This window comes from Coregonus clupeaformis, chromosome 27 (genome assembly GCF_020615455.1).
Source record: "Coregonus clupeaformis isolate EN_2021a chromosome 27, ASM2061545v1, whole genome shotgun sequence".
Classification (NCBI taxonomy): Eukaryota; Metazoa; Chordata; class Actinopteri; order Salmoniformes; family Salmonidae; genus Coregonus; species Coregonus clupeaformis.
In genome coordinates, this window is record NC_059218.1 from 13,682,650 (window position 1) to 13,699,847 (window position 17,198).

Sequence of the window (17,198 nt, forward strand, 5' to 3'; positions counted from 1 at the left end):
AATGTAGGCCTATTGCATGAAAACCCTCCAACAAAACCTATATGAAAGCTTTAAAGAAGAACATGTCATACACAAGCTCGTATAACCTAGTCTTTCTCACCCCAAAATACACCCATTAATAAAGCAAATTGCAGACCATTAACCACAACCATCAGGCATACATGCTCAATAACACAAACAAACCCCAGCTTAAGCATCCAGAGGCAGATAAGCCGACCACACTCTGGTCATTGACCATTGAAACAACACAAAAGGGGAAAGCAGCATGGGAATGTGGTGTTTGAGTTCAACTTCATAGGACCTTGCTGCCTGAGCAACACCCACAGTGAACTTGAATGATGAACTTGAATGCCTCCTCTACTCTCCATCCCTGTCCGTGACCACAGGCAGACCAAACCAGCAGTGTTCTGCTCCTTATTCCCGAGTGTCCAAAAACAGCCGCCAAGAGATTCTGGGAATTACTCACTATCGTCAGGCCCATCCATGGTCTCACTCTCATATCATGAAACATCCGGGAGGCCATCTCCATGGAGGATCAGGGGTCCGCGTCCCAAATGGCACACTATTCCCTGTGTAGTGCACCCATAGGGCTCTGGTCAAAAATAGTTCACTTTATAGGGAAAAGTGTGCCATTTGGGACACATCCAGGATTCTATTGGAAAACCAATAGCAGTTGCTAGAACCCGCAAAGTAAAATTCTTTAAACAAAAGCTATAGGACGAGGAGGATGCTGGTGGAAGTGAAGAGTACCACAATTCAGATTGCTCCACAACAGCTTTTTCAACTGTAAGATTAGGCCCAATTTAGATTGTTCTTAAAACAATAATATTATTTTACATTTTAGTCATTTAGCAGACGCTCTTATCCAGAGCGACTTACAGTTAGTGAGTGCATACATTTCCATACTGGCCCCCCGTGGGAAACAAACCCACAACCCTGGCGTTGCAAGCGCCATGCTCTACCGACTGAGCTACAGGGGACATATTATGCAATTTAATTTCTTCTGCTTTTTGGCACTACAGAGCTGTCACATTGACTAACTAAATCATATTGCGTTTGGACAACTCTCGGGATGAAACCAGGGGTGGATTGGCCATCTGGCAAATCTGTCAGATCCCAAATGGGCTGGACCCTTTTTTTGGTAGGTGGTCTGATAGAAATGTAAAAACATTTATATGGTTTATTTGGGGGAAAAAGAGAGACACGGCCCATGGGCTATTTTTCATTTATTTTTGTGGTAACCTAGGCTATACCTTTTTCTCTGTTGACATCAGCTTTCTCCATTGGGCCATTGCAGTGGTCAAAAGTAGTGCTCAGTATAGGGAAAAGGGTGCTATTTGGGACGCAGTCTGAGAGGTTATGAATCATTTGGTTTGGTGTCACTAAAGAAAAGGAAATGGGTGGGGGTGTTAAACCACATTGTGACTAGTTCAGTACAGTCATCATGATAATTTCCATTTGCTTCCTCATTTTGGGTAGTTGTCATATTGTCGCCATGAAAACCTGTACACTACCCAAGCAAACACAAGGTATGCCTTTCACTTCATTCAAATTAAGCCTAGTTCTGGCTCTCAACTTGCTTCAGAAACAAGCGAGGGGATTTAATTGCAGTGAAATCATTGTTAGCTAAACACTTTGCATGTGAAGAATGTCTCTAACTAACCACAGAGGAAGACAATGTGTCCCAGTGGGTTTACGCCACAAAATAACGAAGATATTCTTAAGCCAAGTATAACTAAACAGACACAGGCATCCTCAATAAGTGCTTTTTACTTGAAGATGTGAAAAAGATAAGTAATTTATGTGAGGGTGGTAGAAATACTGTATTGAGACCAACGTAAGTTATATACAGTGGATTCGGAAAGTATTCAGACCCTTTGACTTTTTCCACATTCTGTTACGTTACAGCCTTATTCTAAAATTGATTAAATTGTTTTTTTCCCTCATCAATCTACACACAATAACCCATAAGGACAAAGCAAAAACAGATATTTGGCTGGGCCACTCAAGGACATTCAGAGACTTGTCCCAAAGCCACTCCTTCGTTGTCTTGGCTGTGTGCTTAGGGTTGTTGTCCTGTTGGAAGGTGAATCTTTGCCCAGGTCTGAGGTCCTGAGCGCTTTGGAGCAGGCTTTCATCAAGGATCTCTCTGTACTTCAATCCGTTCATCTTTCCCTCGATCCTGACTAGTCTCTCAGTAACTGCCGCTGAAAATAATTACCATAGCATGATTCTGCCAACACCATGCTTCACCGTAGGGATGGTGCCAGGTTTCCTCCAGACGTGACGATTGGCATTCAGGCCAAACTGGGTTTCATCAGACCAGAGAATCTTGTTTCTCATGGTCTGAGAGTCTTTAGGTGCCTTTTGGCAAATTCCAAGCGGGCTGTCATGTGTCTTTTACTGAGGAGTAGCTTCTGTCTGGCCACTCTACCGTAAAGGCCTGATTGGTGGAGTGCTGCAGATATGGTTGTCCTTCTGGAAGGTTCTCCCATCTCCACAGAGGTACTCTGGAGCTCTGTGAGAGTGACCATCGGGTTCTTGGTCAGCTCCCTGACCAAGGCCCTTCTCCCCCGATTGCTCAGTTTGGCAGGGTGGCCAGCTCTGGAAAGAGTCTTGGTGATTCCAAACTTCTTCCATTTAAGAATGATGGAGGCCACTGTGTTCCTGGGGACCTTCAATGCTGCAGAAATGTTTTGGTACCCTTTCCCAGATCTCTGCCTTGACACAATCCTGTCTTGGAGCTCTACGGACAATTCCTTCAACCTCATGGCTTGGTTTTTGCTCTGACATACACTGTCAACTGTTGGACCTTATATAGACAGGTGTGTGTCTTTCCAAATCATGTCCAATCAATTGAATTTACCACAGGTGGACTCCAATCAAGTTGTAGAAACATCTCAAGGATGATCAATGGAAACAGGATTCACCTGAGCTCAATTTCGAGTCTCATAGCAAAGGGTCTGAATACGGTATTTCTGTTTTACATTTGCAAAAATTTATAAAAACCTATTTTCACTTTGTCATTATGGGGTATTGTGTGTAGATTGATGAGGAAAATGTTTTATTTAATCCATTTTAGAATAAGGCTGTAACGTAACAAAATGTGGAAAAAGTCAAGGGGTACTATATAGGCATCATTGAGCCATTGGAACTGTACTCAATCACAGCCCACTCTTACTGTTAAGTTATTTCCCACACTACAACAGAGGAATTGGAATTCATTTTGAGGCTACATCCCATATGGCACCCTATTCCTCTGGGTCCTGGTCAAAAGTAGTGCACTATGTAGGGAAAAGGGTGCAATTTGGGACGCAAATTGAGAGGTTATGAATCATTTGGTTTGGTCTCTGGTTTCATTATAAACAGACACAGGCATCCTAAACAGACACAGGCAAATATTTCAAGAGCAGCCGTTTTTCATCTTCGTAACATTGCAAAAATCGGAAAACTATTTTGTCAAAATTTGATGCAGAAAAGCTAATCCATGCTTTTATCACTTCGAGATTAGACTACTGCAATGCTCTACTCTCTGGCTACCCGGATAAGGCACTAAATAAACTTCAGCTAGTGCTAAATACGGCTGCTAGAATCTTGACTAGAAGCAAAACATTTGATCATATTACCCCAGTGCTAGCCTCCCTACACTGGCTCCCTGTTAAAGCTAGGGCTGATTTCAAGGTTTTAGTGCTAACCTACAAAGCATTACATGGACTTGCTCCTACCTATCACGCCGATTTAGTTCTGCCGTACATACTTAGTCGTACGCTACGGTCACAAGACGCAGGCCTCCTTATTGTTCTTAGAATTTCTAAGCAAACAGCTGGAGGCATTGCTTTCTCCTATAGAGCTCAGGTTTATGAAATGGTCTGTCGACAGACACAAACTCGGTCTCAACCTTAAAGTCTTTACTGAAGACTCATCTCTTCAATAGGTCCTATGATTGAGTGTAGTCTGGCCCAGGGGTGCGAAGGCGAACGGAAAGGCACTGTAGTTACAAACCACCATTGCCGTCTCTGGCTGGCCGGCTGCCTTATCTCCACTGGGATTCTCTGCCTCTGACCCTATTACGGGGGCTGAGTCACTGGCTTGCTCGCGCTCTTCCATCGTTCCTGTCCTTCGTGGGCTATACTCAGCCTTGTCTCAGGGTAGTAAGTTAGTGGCCTGTTGATATCCCTTTGGTCGTGTGGGGGCTGTGCTTTGCCAAAGTGGGTGGTGTTATATCCTGCCTGGTTGTTTAGGCTAATATAGTCTGATGGGGGGCTAGGGTCAGTCTGTTGTATCTGGTGTAATCCTCCTGTCTTATCTGGTGTCCTGTGTGATCTTATACTGAACAAAAATACAAACACAACATGTAAAGTGTTGGTCCCATGTTTCATGAGCTGAAATAAAAGATCCCAGAAATTTTCCATTTGCACAAAAATGTTATTTCTCTCAAATGTTGTGCACAAATTTGTTTACATCACTCTTAGTGAACATTTCTCCTTTGCCAAAATAATCCATCCACCTGACAGGTGTGGCATATCAAGAAGCTGACTAAACAGCATGATCATGTACTGGGGACAATAAAAGGCCATTCTAAAATGTGCAGTTTTGTCACACAACACAATGCCACAGATGTCTCAAGTTTTGAGGGAGTGTGCAATTGGCATGGTGACTGCAGGAACGTCCACCAGAACTGTTGCCAGATAATTGAGTGTTCATTTCTTTACCATAAGCCGCCTCCAACATCGTTTTAGAGAATTTGGCAGTACGTCCAACTGGCATTACAACTGCAGACCAAGTGTAACCATGCCAGCCCAGGACCACATCTGGCTTCTTCACCTGCGGGATCATCTGAGACCAGCCACCCGGACAGCTGATGAAACTGTGGGTTTGCACAACTAAAGAATTTCTGCACAAACCTTCAGAAACCGTCTCAGGGAAGCTAATCTGCGTGCTAGTCGTCTTCACCAGGGTCTTGACCAGACTGCAGTTCGGCATTGTAAACGACTTCAGTGGACAAATGTTCACCTTCAATGGCCACTGGCACGCTGGAAAGTATGCTCTTCACGGATGAATCCCGGTGTGGCATTGTGTGGGCGAGCTGTTTGCTGCTGTCAACATTGTTAACATGGTGGGGGTGGGGTTATGGTATGGGCAGCCATAAGCTGCGGACAACGAACACAATTGCATTTTATCGATGGCAATTTGAATGCACAGAGATACCGTGACAAGATCCTGAGGTCCATTGTCATGCCATTCATCCGCCACCATCACCTCATGTTTCAGCATGATAATGCATGGCCCCATGTCACAAGGATCTGTACACAATTCCTGGAAGCTGAAAATGACCCAGTTCTTTCATGGCATGCATTCACACCAGACATGTCACCCATTGAGCATGTTTGGGATGCTCTGGATCGACGTGTACGACAGCGTGTTCCAGTTCCCGCCAATATCCAGCAACTTCACACATCCATTTAAGAGGAGTGGGACAACATTCCACAGGCCACAATCAACAGCCTGATCAACTCTATGCAAAAGAGATGTGTCGCGCTGCGTGAGGCAAATGGTGGTTACATCAGATACTGACTGGTTATCTGTTCCATGCCCCTACCTTTAAAAAAAAAAGGTATCTATGAGCAACATATGCATATCTGTATTCCCAGTCATGTGAAATCTATAGATTAGGGCCTAATGAATGTATTTAAATTGACTGATTTCCTTATATGAACTGTAACTCAGTAAAAATGAAATTGTTACATGTCACGTTTATATTTTTATTCATGTAGAAATGCTTCCTCTAATTCTCCTATCTCTCTCTCTCTCTCCCCTCCCGGAGGACCTGAACCCTAGGACCATGCCTCAGGACTAGCTGGCCTGACGACTCCTGGCTGTCCCCGTCCCTAGTCCACCTACTCGTGCTGCTGACCCAGTTTCTGCTGTTCTACCTGCGGCTATGGAATCCTGACCTGTTCACCGGAACCCTGACCTGTTCACCGGACCCCCCACATGCTGTCTCGACTTCTAAATGCTTGGCTATGAAAAGACAACTGACATTAACTCCTGAGGTGCTGACCTTTTGCACCCTCTACAACCACTGTGATTATTATTTGACCCTGCTGGTCTTCTATGAACGTTTTAACATCTTGAAGAACGATCTGATCTTAATGGCGATGTACTCTTTTAATCTCCACTCGGCACAGCCAGAAGAGGACTGGCCACCCCTCAGAGCCTGTTTCCTCTCAAGGTTTCTTCCTAGGTTCCTGCCTTTCTAGGGAGTTTTTCCTAGCCACCGTGCCTCTACATCTGCATTGCTTGCTCTCTGGGGTTTTAGGCTCAGTTTCTGTATAAGCACTTTGTGACAACTGCTGTTGTAAAAAGGGCTCTCTAAATACATTTGATTGATTGATTGATCATTGATATGATTTGATTAGCAGAAACTAAAAACCACCGGGTTCGAAACACCATGAGCCTTTTTTCTAAACAACTGAATCCAATTAATAATAGGGGAGAGTGGAGGTAAGTTGAGCCACCCTTGTTTAAGAAACCATACAGAAATGTAATCATTTTACCAAATATTTACGAAGAGGTCATCATTTCATGGCATGTGTGAAGGAAGAAACCACATGGAAAAAGTGGTAAGTTACTTAGGTCTAAGCATTTATTGTGTTAGAGGTTTCATGATGCTTGTATCTAAACCAAAGTAGATCATTTTAAGATTGTTATTTTATACATCAGTTGGGGTCTCTATAAGCTTCAATATTAGGTCCTAAACCTAGCAATGGTAAGTTGAGCAAATTGAAGGGTTTTCTTCCCAGGCGTATTGCATGGAATTATTGCTGGGATGAGGTAACAACAGGGCCTTGCCTATGTTAAAAATGTTTTAAAAAGTACAAAGTGTTTTGTTAGGTGTTAAGCCTGTGTTAAAATATGCTTAAAATGATTAAAGGACAAAAAAGTGATTGTGATTGTGTTGAATTGTGTTTGGGAAATAAAGATAGAAATGGTTTTTAAAATGTAGTGGTAATATTTCATTCAGTACAGGAATGTATAGGTGGCTTAACTAACCCTGTCCCGTGGCTCAACTTACCCCATACCCGGGGTAGGTTGTGCCAAGAGACCACTTTATTTGGACAAGCTATGTTTTCAAAACTGTTATGTTTACATTGATTCTGATTATTTACAGGGATACACAACATCCTGAAATATATGAAGATATCTTTGTTAGAAAGAATACTATACTGTATTTCCCTTGATGGAATGACGCTTAATGTAAAAAATGGCTCACCTTACCCTACTTTCCCCTACCAGCGGCTACAATTCATATAAACTCAGTCACCATTCTACCACCAACACCAAACTAAATCCATGTGAGTGGGATGAGTATGGGAAGTGTGGGGATGGTGTACAACCAAAGTGCTGCAGCTGTGGGGGTGCTCATAGTGTGGCATATTGTGGGTGTGAGGCAATGAAACAGGCAGTGGATGTGCAACAAGTGTGAGGGTGAGTCCAGGTCCAGGGAGATACAGGTTTAAGGGAGAGATGGGTAGGAGCATCTAAACCGGGGATTACGGGGCAGGTGGGCGGCGATATGGTATACATAGATAAGAGAAAGCTGGTGACGTTCATAGCAGGAGCTATCAATAGCACTGCTGAAGTAGAGTCTAAAACAGAGAGGATTCAGCTAATAGTGAAAGCGGCTGGGAGACATCTGAGTATGACAGTGTTGACATGGGAAGAGGTTCGAGATGACCTCAATCAGCCGAGGGTGGAGTCATGTATTACTGAATCTTAGTTATGGTGGTAGTACTACAATGGAATGCTCGAAGCCTGTTGGCTAATGGGCAGTTAATTGTGCCAGCTATGCCTGATGTGATTTGTGTGCGGATGGATGGAAATGGCCAAGTGATGGAAAATCTGATAGAAATTAATGATCTGGTGTGCCTGAATGATGGCCGAGGGACCAGGATTGATGTAGCCACAGGGAAAGAGTCTGCCTTGGACCTCACTCTGTTATCTAGTGCAATGGCAGGAATCTGTGAGTGGGAGGTATGGGAGGAGTCGACAGTAGGGAGTGATCATTACCCCATAGTCTGCACAGTGGCTGGAGGGTGTCAGTGGATGGTGTAGGCAGGTGGGTGTTTGGAAGGGCAAAGTGGGATCAGTTTCAGGAGCTGAGTGAGCAGGTGATGGCTCGGGTGGATATGAGAGGGGATGTGGATAGTATGAATAACTTTGTGAGAATAGCGTTAGTGGGGGCAGCTACAGAGGCTATACCTAAGAGTTCAAGGAAGAGGAGGAGGAAAGCAGTCCCATGGTGGACGGAGGAGTGTGGGGCAATGGTGAGGAGCAGGAACAGGGCATTTTGAGTACTGAAAAGGACGCATAACTTCCAACATCTGATTCAGTACAAGCAGTCCCAGGCCCTGGTGAGGAGAACTATCCATCAGGCAAAGAGGTCATGTTGGCGTCGGTTCTGTGGCACCATTGGAAGGGCGACACCTTTGGGAGAAGTGTTGGGGATGATTAAGAGGATGAGTGGGGTCAGAAGGGAGTGGGACTATCCAGTGTTGACAGGTGGGAAGGATGTGGCAGTAACAGATGAGGAGGAGGCAGAGATGATGGCCAAAGCGTTTGTCCAAGTGCATAGCTCGGCAAATTTGTCAGAGGAGGGGCAGAGGGGGAGAGAGAGAATGAGAGAGGAGCATCCTGGAGTGCTGGATAGGAGGGAGGATGTAAATGATGCGTTGAATGCACCTGTTTACCATGGCAGAGGAGTAAAGGGCAATAGGTAAGGCTGGGTTAACTTCATCTGGAAAAGATGAGGTGTGCTGTGTTATGTTGGCGCATCTTAGTGATGAGGCACTGGATAAGGTATTGGTGTTAAACAACAGAGTCTGGGAGGAGGGGAAACTACCAGGCAGCTGGAAGGAGGCAGTAGTGGTACCAATCTGGAAGCCAGGGAAGGACCAATAGCTTTAACATGTACAGTGGGGGAAAAAAGTATTTAGTCAGCCACCAATTGTGCAAGTTCTCCCACTTAAAAAGATGAGAGAGGCCTGTAATTTTCATCATAGGTACACGTCAACTATGACAGACAAATTGAGAAAAAAAATCCTGAAAATCACATTGTAGGATTTTTAATGAATTTATTTGCAAATTATGGTGGAAAATAAGTATTTGGTCACCTACAAACAAGCAAGATTTCTGGCTCTCAAAGACCTGTAACTTCTTCTTTAAGAGGCTCCTCTGTCCTCCACTCGTTACCTGTATTAATGGCACCTGTTTGAACTTGTTATCAGTATAAAAGACACCTGTCCTCAACCTCAAACAGTCACACTCCAAACTCCACTATGGCCAAGACCAAAGAGCTGTCAAACGACACCAGAAACAAAATTGTAGACCTGCACCAGGCTGGGAAGACTGAATCTGCAATAGCTAAGCAGCTTGGTTTGAAGAAATCAACTGTGGGAGCAATTATTAGGAAATGGAAGACATACAAGACCACTGATAATCTCCCTCGATCTGGGGCTCCACGCAAGATCTCACCCCGTGGGGTCAAAATGATCACAAGAACGGTGAGCAAAAATCCCAGAACCACACGGGGGGACCTAGTGAATGACCTGCAGAGAGCTGGGACCAAAGTAACAAAGCCTACCATCAGTAACACACTACGCCGCCAGGGACTCAAATCCTGCAGTGCCAGACGTGTCCCCCTGCTTAAGCCAGTACATGTCCAGGCCCGTCTGAAGTTTGCTAGAGTGCATTTGGATGATCCAGAAGAGGATTGGGAGAATGTCATATGGTCAGATGAAACCAAAATATAACTTTTTGGTAAAAACTCAACTCGTCGTGTTTGGAGGACAAAGAATGTTGAGTTGCATTCAAAGAACACCATACCTACTGTGAAGCATGGGGGTGGAACATCATGTTTTGGGGCTGTTTTTTTGCAAAGGGACCAGGACGACTGATCCGTGTAAAGGAAAGAATGAATGGGGCCATGTATCGTGAGATTTTGAGTGAAAACCTCCTTCCATCAGCAAGGGCATTGAAGATGAAACGTGGCTGGGTCTTTCAGCATGACAATGATCCCAAACACACCGCCCGGGCAACGAAGGAGTGGCTTCGTAAGAAGCATTTCAAGGCCCTGGAGTGGCCTAGCCAGTTTCCAGATCTCAACCCCATAGAAAATCTTTGGAGGGAGTTGAAAGTCCGTGTTGCCCAGCGACAGCCCCAAAACATCACTGCTCTAGAGGAGATCTGCATGGAGGAATGGGCCAAAATACCAGCAACAGTGTGTGAAAACCTTGTGAAGACTTACAGAAAACGTTTGACCTGTGTCATTGTCAACAAAGGGTATATAACAAAGTATTGAGAAACTTTTGTTATTGACCAAATACTTATTTTCCACCATGATTTGCAACTAAATTCATTAAAAATCCTACAATGTGATTTTCTGGAGAAAAAAAAATCTCATTTTGTCTGTCATAGTTGATGTGTACCTATGATGAAAATTACAGGCCTCTCTCATCTTTTTAAGTGGGAGAACTTGCACAATTGGTGGCTGACTAAATACTTTTTTTCCCCACTGTATGTAAGATTATGGAACATATGATTATGGAGAGGCTAACTTACTTCCTGGAGAGCAGGGGGCTAGTATCGCCACATCAGAGTGGGTTCAGGAAAGGTAGGGGAACTATGGACCCAGTGCTCTGCTTAGAAGCAGAGGTCAGGAAGGCTCAGGTGAACAAGGAGACTGTTGTAGCTGTCTTTTTTGAGAATGTGATAGGAAAGCATCCAACAGGAAAGTGTGATTATTGCCAGGAAACAGAGACTGTGGAGCATGTATTGCTACAGTGTGGGCAGTATCAGAGGGAAAGAGAGAGGCTGAGATCTAGTATGAGGGAGAAGGGGATACAGGAAATTAGTTTAAAGAGTATATTGAGTAGAACATCATTAGACATAGTCTCAAATATTTTATATTTTTTAAGAGCAACGGGGCTGGCAGGTAGGATTTAGTTTCTCCCCGTGTCTGGCCCACACTCCAGTACAGTAGGTTGGATGTCAACCGCCAATAAACCCCACCGAAGATGAAGTAGTATATGAGTACAGGCCAATACTTGCTCCAGCCCTGTTAAAACACCTACTCTACTAATCAGGTATGTTAAGAGCAATTCAGTTTGTAGCAAAAGCATGCATTCTGTACCCAGTATCTCTCCAGGAGGAAGGTTGGCCATCCCTGCTCTAGTGTACAGTGTTGGGACTCAATTTGGTTCATCTGTCGTCTCAAGTTGTTTGTTCCACATTATTGTATTACCAACAGGACAGTGTGGAGGTACAGTGAGGGAAAAAAAGTATTTGATCCCCTGCTGATTTTGTACGTTTGCCCACTGACAAAGAAATTATCAGTCTTTAATTTTAATGGTTGGTTTATTTGAACAGTGAGAGACAGAATAACAACAACAAAATCCAGAAAAACGCATGTCAAAAATGTTATAAATTGATTTGCATTTTAATGAGGGAAATAAGTATTTGACCCCCTCTCAATCAGAAAGATTTCTGGCTCCCAGGTGTCTTTTATGCAGGTAACGAGCTGAGATTAAGAGCACACTCTTAAAGGGAGTGCTCCTAATCTCAATTTGTTACCTGTATAAAAGACACCTGTCCACAGAAGCAATCAATCAATCAGATTCCAAACTCTCCACCATGGCCAAGACCAAAGACCTCTCCAAGGATGTCAGGGACAAGATTGTAGACCTACACAAGGCTGGAATGGGCTACAAGACCATCGCCAAGCAGCTTGGTGAGAAGGTGACAACAGTTGGTGCGATTATTCGCAAATGGAAGAAACACAAAATAACTGTCAATCTCCCTCGGCCTGGGGCTCCATGCAAGATCTCACCTCGTGGAGTTGCAATGATCATGAGAACGGTGAGGAATCAGCCCAGAACTACAAGGGAGGATCTTGTCAATGATCTCAAGGCAGCTGGGACCATAGTCACCAAGAAAACAATTGGTAACAAAATTGGTAACACACTACGCCGTGAAGGACTGAAATCCTGCAGCGCCCGCAAGGTCCCCCTGCTCAAGAAAGCACATATACATGCCCGTCTGAAGTTTGCCAATGAACATCTGATTGATTCAGAGGAGAACTGGGGGAAAGTGTTGTGGTCAGAGGAGACCAAAATCGAGCTCTTTGGCATCAACTCAACTCGCCGTGTTTGGAGGAGGAGGAATGCTGCCTATGACCCCAAGAACACCATCCCCACCGTCAAACATGTTTTCTGCTAAGGGGATGTTATGTGAATTATTTAACAAACTATTTTAGTGTCTCTGTGCGTCTCCCAAAAGGTTGTAAGTCTTTTGGGATTTAAGGAACGGCCAGAGTCCCGGTCTGCATAGTCAGAGATATTTATTCATTGAGAATTCTGCCATCACAATTTCAGAGTCCATCTTTTATACTTCATACGTCATACAAAAAAATCCCTCCCCTCTGTAGGCGGGCTGTAGTTTTCCACTCTAAAACTGCTCTACTGACCATCAGTTCACACACACACACACATATACACACATGCATACACACATACACACACACACACACACACACATACCCTACTCCCTGCATTACTCAGTTATTGCCGTTCTCACAATATTCTGCACCATGTTTTCATAACAGTTTCTCCCCTCCCTAAATTGGGAGGCCTCTTTATCTTAGTTTCTCAGTTGTCTTTGTTGTCTGGCCTAACTCTTACTCACATTGCTAAATAGTGGCTCAATGCCATAGACTTTACTGGTCCTACACTCACACATTTCTAACACATTATACACAGTTTCAGGGTGTAATAATTAGTCATTAATAATTAATCTATCAGGGGACAGGACAACTTCACCGCATCAAAGGGACGATGGACGGGGCCATGTACCGTCAAATCTTGGGTGAGAACCTCCTTCCCTCAGCCAGGGCATTGAAAATGGGTCGTGGATGTGTATTCCAGCATGACAATGACCCAAAACACACAGCCAAGGCAACAAAGGAGTGGCACAAGAAGAAGCACATTAAGGTCCTGGAGTGGCCTAGCCAGTCTCCAGACCTTAATCCCATAGAACATCTGTGGAGGGAGCTGAGGTTCGAGTTGCCAAACGTCAGCCTCGAAACCTTAATAACTTGGAGAAGATCTGCAAAGAGGAGTGGGACAAAATCCCTCCTGAGATGTGTGCAAACCTGGTGGCCAACTACAAGAAACGTCTGACCTCTGTGATTGCCAACAAGGGTTTTGCCACCAAGTACTAAGTCATGTTTTGCAGAGGGGTCAAATACTTATTTCCCTCATTAAAATGCAAATCAATTTATAAAACTTTTGACATGCGTTTTTCTGGATTTTTTTGTTGTTATTCTTTCTCTCACTGTTCAAATAAACCTACCATTAAAATTATAGACTGATCATGTCTTTGTCAGTGGGTAAATGTACAAAATCAACAGGGGATTAAATGAACTTGGCTCCGATATCAAGGTTATGTTCAAGAACACATGCAGCGAGAGGCACTCCTACAGCCACGGCAAAATCTATTGGATGTTATTAAACAAGAGGAATAATGAGAGCCTTTATGAAACCAACTCCACCTTTGCTTCTGTGACTGTCACGAACCCCCCCGTGCCTCTAAAAATATAAAAATTAAATAAAGTTGGTTCAACACAGTGGCGGGTCATTTTGACCCTAGGACAACGGGAGGGTTAATCATTGCGTGCTAGGAATATGGGACCAAATACTAAACTTTGTATTACTTTATTACACATATAAGTGAATTTGTCCAAATACTTTTGGCTCCCTAAAATGGAGGGTGTGGTGAATAATGGACGGAGTCAGGCGCAGGAGTAAAATCACGAAATGCAGAATTTATTCCTTACAGCAGTTGAATGCGCTAACAGCGCCACTCGAAACAGGTAAAGGGGAAAACAATCCAACCTGAACAAACACAGTCTCGGAAAATACAACAACCGTAATGAAAAGGGGAAAATCAACCCTGGAACAAAATACATGAGCGAGTATCTCAACAAGCTACTCTCTTTCCACAATGAACAATCACTCACAAAGACAAGGGGACAGAGGGAACACTTATACCCATACTAATTAGGGGAATGAGCACCAGGTGTGTGTGATTGACAAGACAAGACATGACAAGTGGAGTGATGAGAATGGGAGCGGCAGTAGCTAGTAATCCGGTGACGACGAAAGCCGAAACCAGCCCGAAAAGGAGGGGAGGCAGCCTCGGCGGAAGTCGTGACAGTACCCCCCCCCCTGACGCGCAGCTCCAGCAGCGCGCCGACCCCGGGCAAGTTGGAGCTGGGCGAGTCGGATGGCGACGGTGGAAATCCCTCAATAGGGAGGGATCGAGGATGTCCCTCCTTGGGACGCAGCACCGTTCCTCCGGACCGTACGCCTCCCACTCCACGAGATACTGAAGGCCCCCCACCCGACGGCTCGAATCCAGGATGGAATGGACCGAGTATGCCGGGGTCCCCTCAATGTCCAGAGGAGGTGGAGGAACCTCCCACACCTCAGACTCCTGGAGCGGACCAGCTACCACCGGCCTGAGGAGAGACACATGAAACGAGGGATTCATACGTTAATCAGGGGGGAGTAACAACCTGTATGTGACCTCGTTTATCCTCCTCAGGACTTTAAACGGCCCCACAAACCTGCGGGGGGGCAGATTCCGGGTCGAGAGTCAGACCCGATCCCCCGGTAGGAAGACCGGGGCCTCCCTGCGGTGGTGGTCAGCGTTAGCCTTCTGACGACGCACGGCGCACTGGAGGTGAAAGTGGGCAGCGTCCCAAGTCTCCTCCGCGTGCTGAAACCAGTCATCCACCGCAGGAGCCTCGGTCTGGCTCTGGTGCTACGGTGCCAGGACCGGTTGGTAACCTAAAACACATTGGAAGGGCGTTAGGTTAGTGGAGTAGTGGTGGAGAGAGTTCTGAGCATATTCTGCCCATGGCAGGAACTCTGACCACTCCCCCGGCCGGTCCTGACAGTAGGTCCACAGGAACCTACCCACATCTTCATTCACCCTTTCTCCCTGCCCATTACTCTCGGGGTGAAATCCAGAGGTCAGGCTGACGAGACCCCCAGACGTTCCATGAACGCCTTCCAGACCCTAGACATGAACTGCGGACCTCGGTCGGACACTATATCCTCTGGTACCCCGTAGTGCCGGAAGACGTGACTAAACAGTGCCTCCGCAGTTTGTAGGGCCGTGGGGAGACCGGGCAGTGGAAGGAGGCAGCAGGACTTCGAAAAGCAGTCCACAATGACCAGGATAGTGGTGTTACCTTGGGAGAGGGGAAGATCAGTTAGAAAAGCAATACTAAGGTGAGACCATGGTCGTTGTGGATCTGGTAAAGGTTGTAGCTTACCCGCTGGGAGGTGCCTAGGTGCCTTACTCTGGGCGCACACTAAGCAGGAGGAAACATACACCCTCACGTCCTTAGCCAAGGTAGGCCACCAGTACTTCTCGGTCAGGCAGCGCACTGTACGACCGATACCTGGGTGACGTGTGTGCCCAGTAGATCAGACGATCACGGATAAGCGCAGGCACATACTGCAGCCCAGCTGGACACTGCGGTGGAGATGGATCTGTGCGTAATGCCTGCACTATATCCGTGTCCATCGCCCATACTACTGGCGCCACAATGCATGAGGCCGGGAGTATGGGGGTGTTGTCTCTGGGCCTCTCCTCTGTGTCATACAGCCGAGACAGTGTGTCTGCCTTCACGTTCTTCGTACCCGGAATGTATGAGAGTGTGAAATCAAATCGGTTGAAGAAAAGGGCCCACCTGGCCTGGCGAGGATTCAGCCTCCTCGCTGCCCGAATGTACTCCAGGTTACGGTGGTCTGTCCAGACGAGGAAAGGATGTTTCGCCCCTTCGAGCCAATGCCTCCACACCGTCAAAGCTCGGACAACAACCAGCAGCTCCCGATCACCAACACCGTAGTTCTGCTCCGCCGAGCTGAGCTTCTTAGAAAATAAGGCACAGGGGCGGAGCTAGGGTGGTGTGCCCGAGCATTGGGATAAGACAGCATCTATCCCTACCTCGGACGCATCCACCTCCACTACGAAAAGTAGTGATGGATCGGGGTGGGCCAGTACCGGGGCTGAGGTGAACAGACCCCACAGTCTACTGAAGGCCAAGTCAGCCTCAGCAGACCAGCGGATGCCTGGACGGCCCACCCTTCAACAAGGAGGTAATGTGAGCTGCAACCTTGCCAAAGCCCCGAATAAACCTCTGATAGTAGTTGGCAAAGCCCAGGAAGCGCTGCACCTCCTTCACCATGGTTGGAGTTGGCCAATTACGCACAGCTGAAATGCGGTCTCCCTCCATCTCCACACCTGTGGTAGTAATGCGGTATCCGAGGAAGGAGATTGACTGCTGGAAAAACTCACACTTTTCTGCCTTGGCATAAAGGTAATTCTCCAGAAGTCAGACCAGTACCTTGCGAACCAGGGACACATGCTCGGCGCACGTAGCGGAATACACCAGGATGTCATCGATGTAGACCACCACACCGCGACCAAGCATGTCCCGAAACACCTCGTTCACAAAGGACTGGAAAACGGATGGAGCATTCATCAAACCGTAGGGCATCACCAGGTATTCATTATGCCCCGAGGTTGTACTGAATGCTGTTTTCCACTCATCCCCTTCCCAAATACTTACCAGGTTGTAAGCACTCCTGAGATCTAATTTGGTGAAGAAGCGGGCCCCATGCATTGACTCAATCACTGAAGGAATGAGGGAAATAGGATAACTAAATCGTACAGTCACCTTGTTCAGTGGTCGATAATCAATGCACGGGTGTAAACTGCCATCTTTCTTCTTCACAAAGAAGGAACTCGAGGAAGCAGGTGAAGTGGAGGGACATATATACCCCTTGCCCAGGGACTCGGTGACGAATGTTTACATAGCCTCCGTTTCTGCCCGCGACAGGGGATACACATGACTCCTGGGAGGTACAGCGTCTACCCGAAGGTTTATCGCGCAATCCCCCTCCCGATGAGGTGGTAATTTAGTCGCCTGCATCTTGGAAAATGCGAGCGCCAGATCATGGTATTTGGGGGGAATGCGCACGGTGGGGGTACCGTCTGGACTCTCCACCGTGGTGGCACCAACCGAAACACCTAGACACCTATCCGGACACTCACACGACCACCCCATA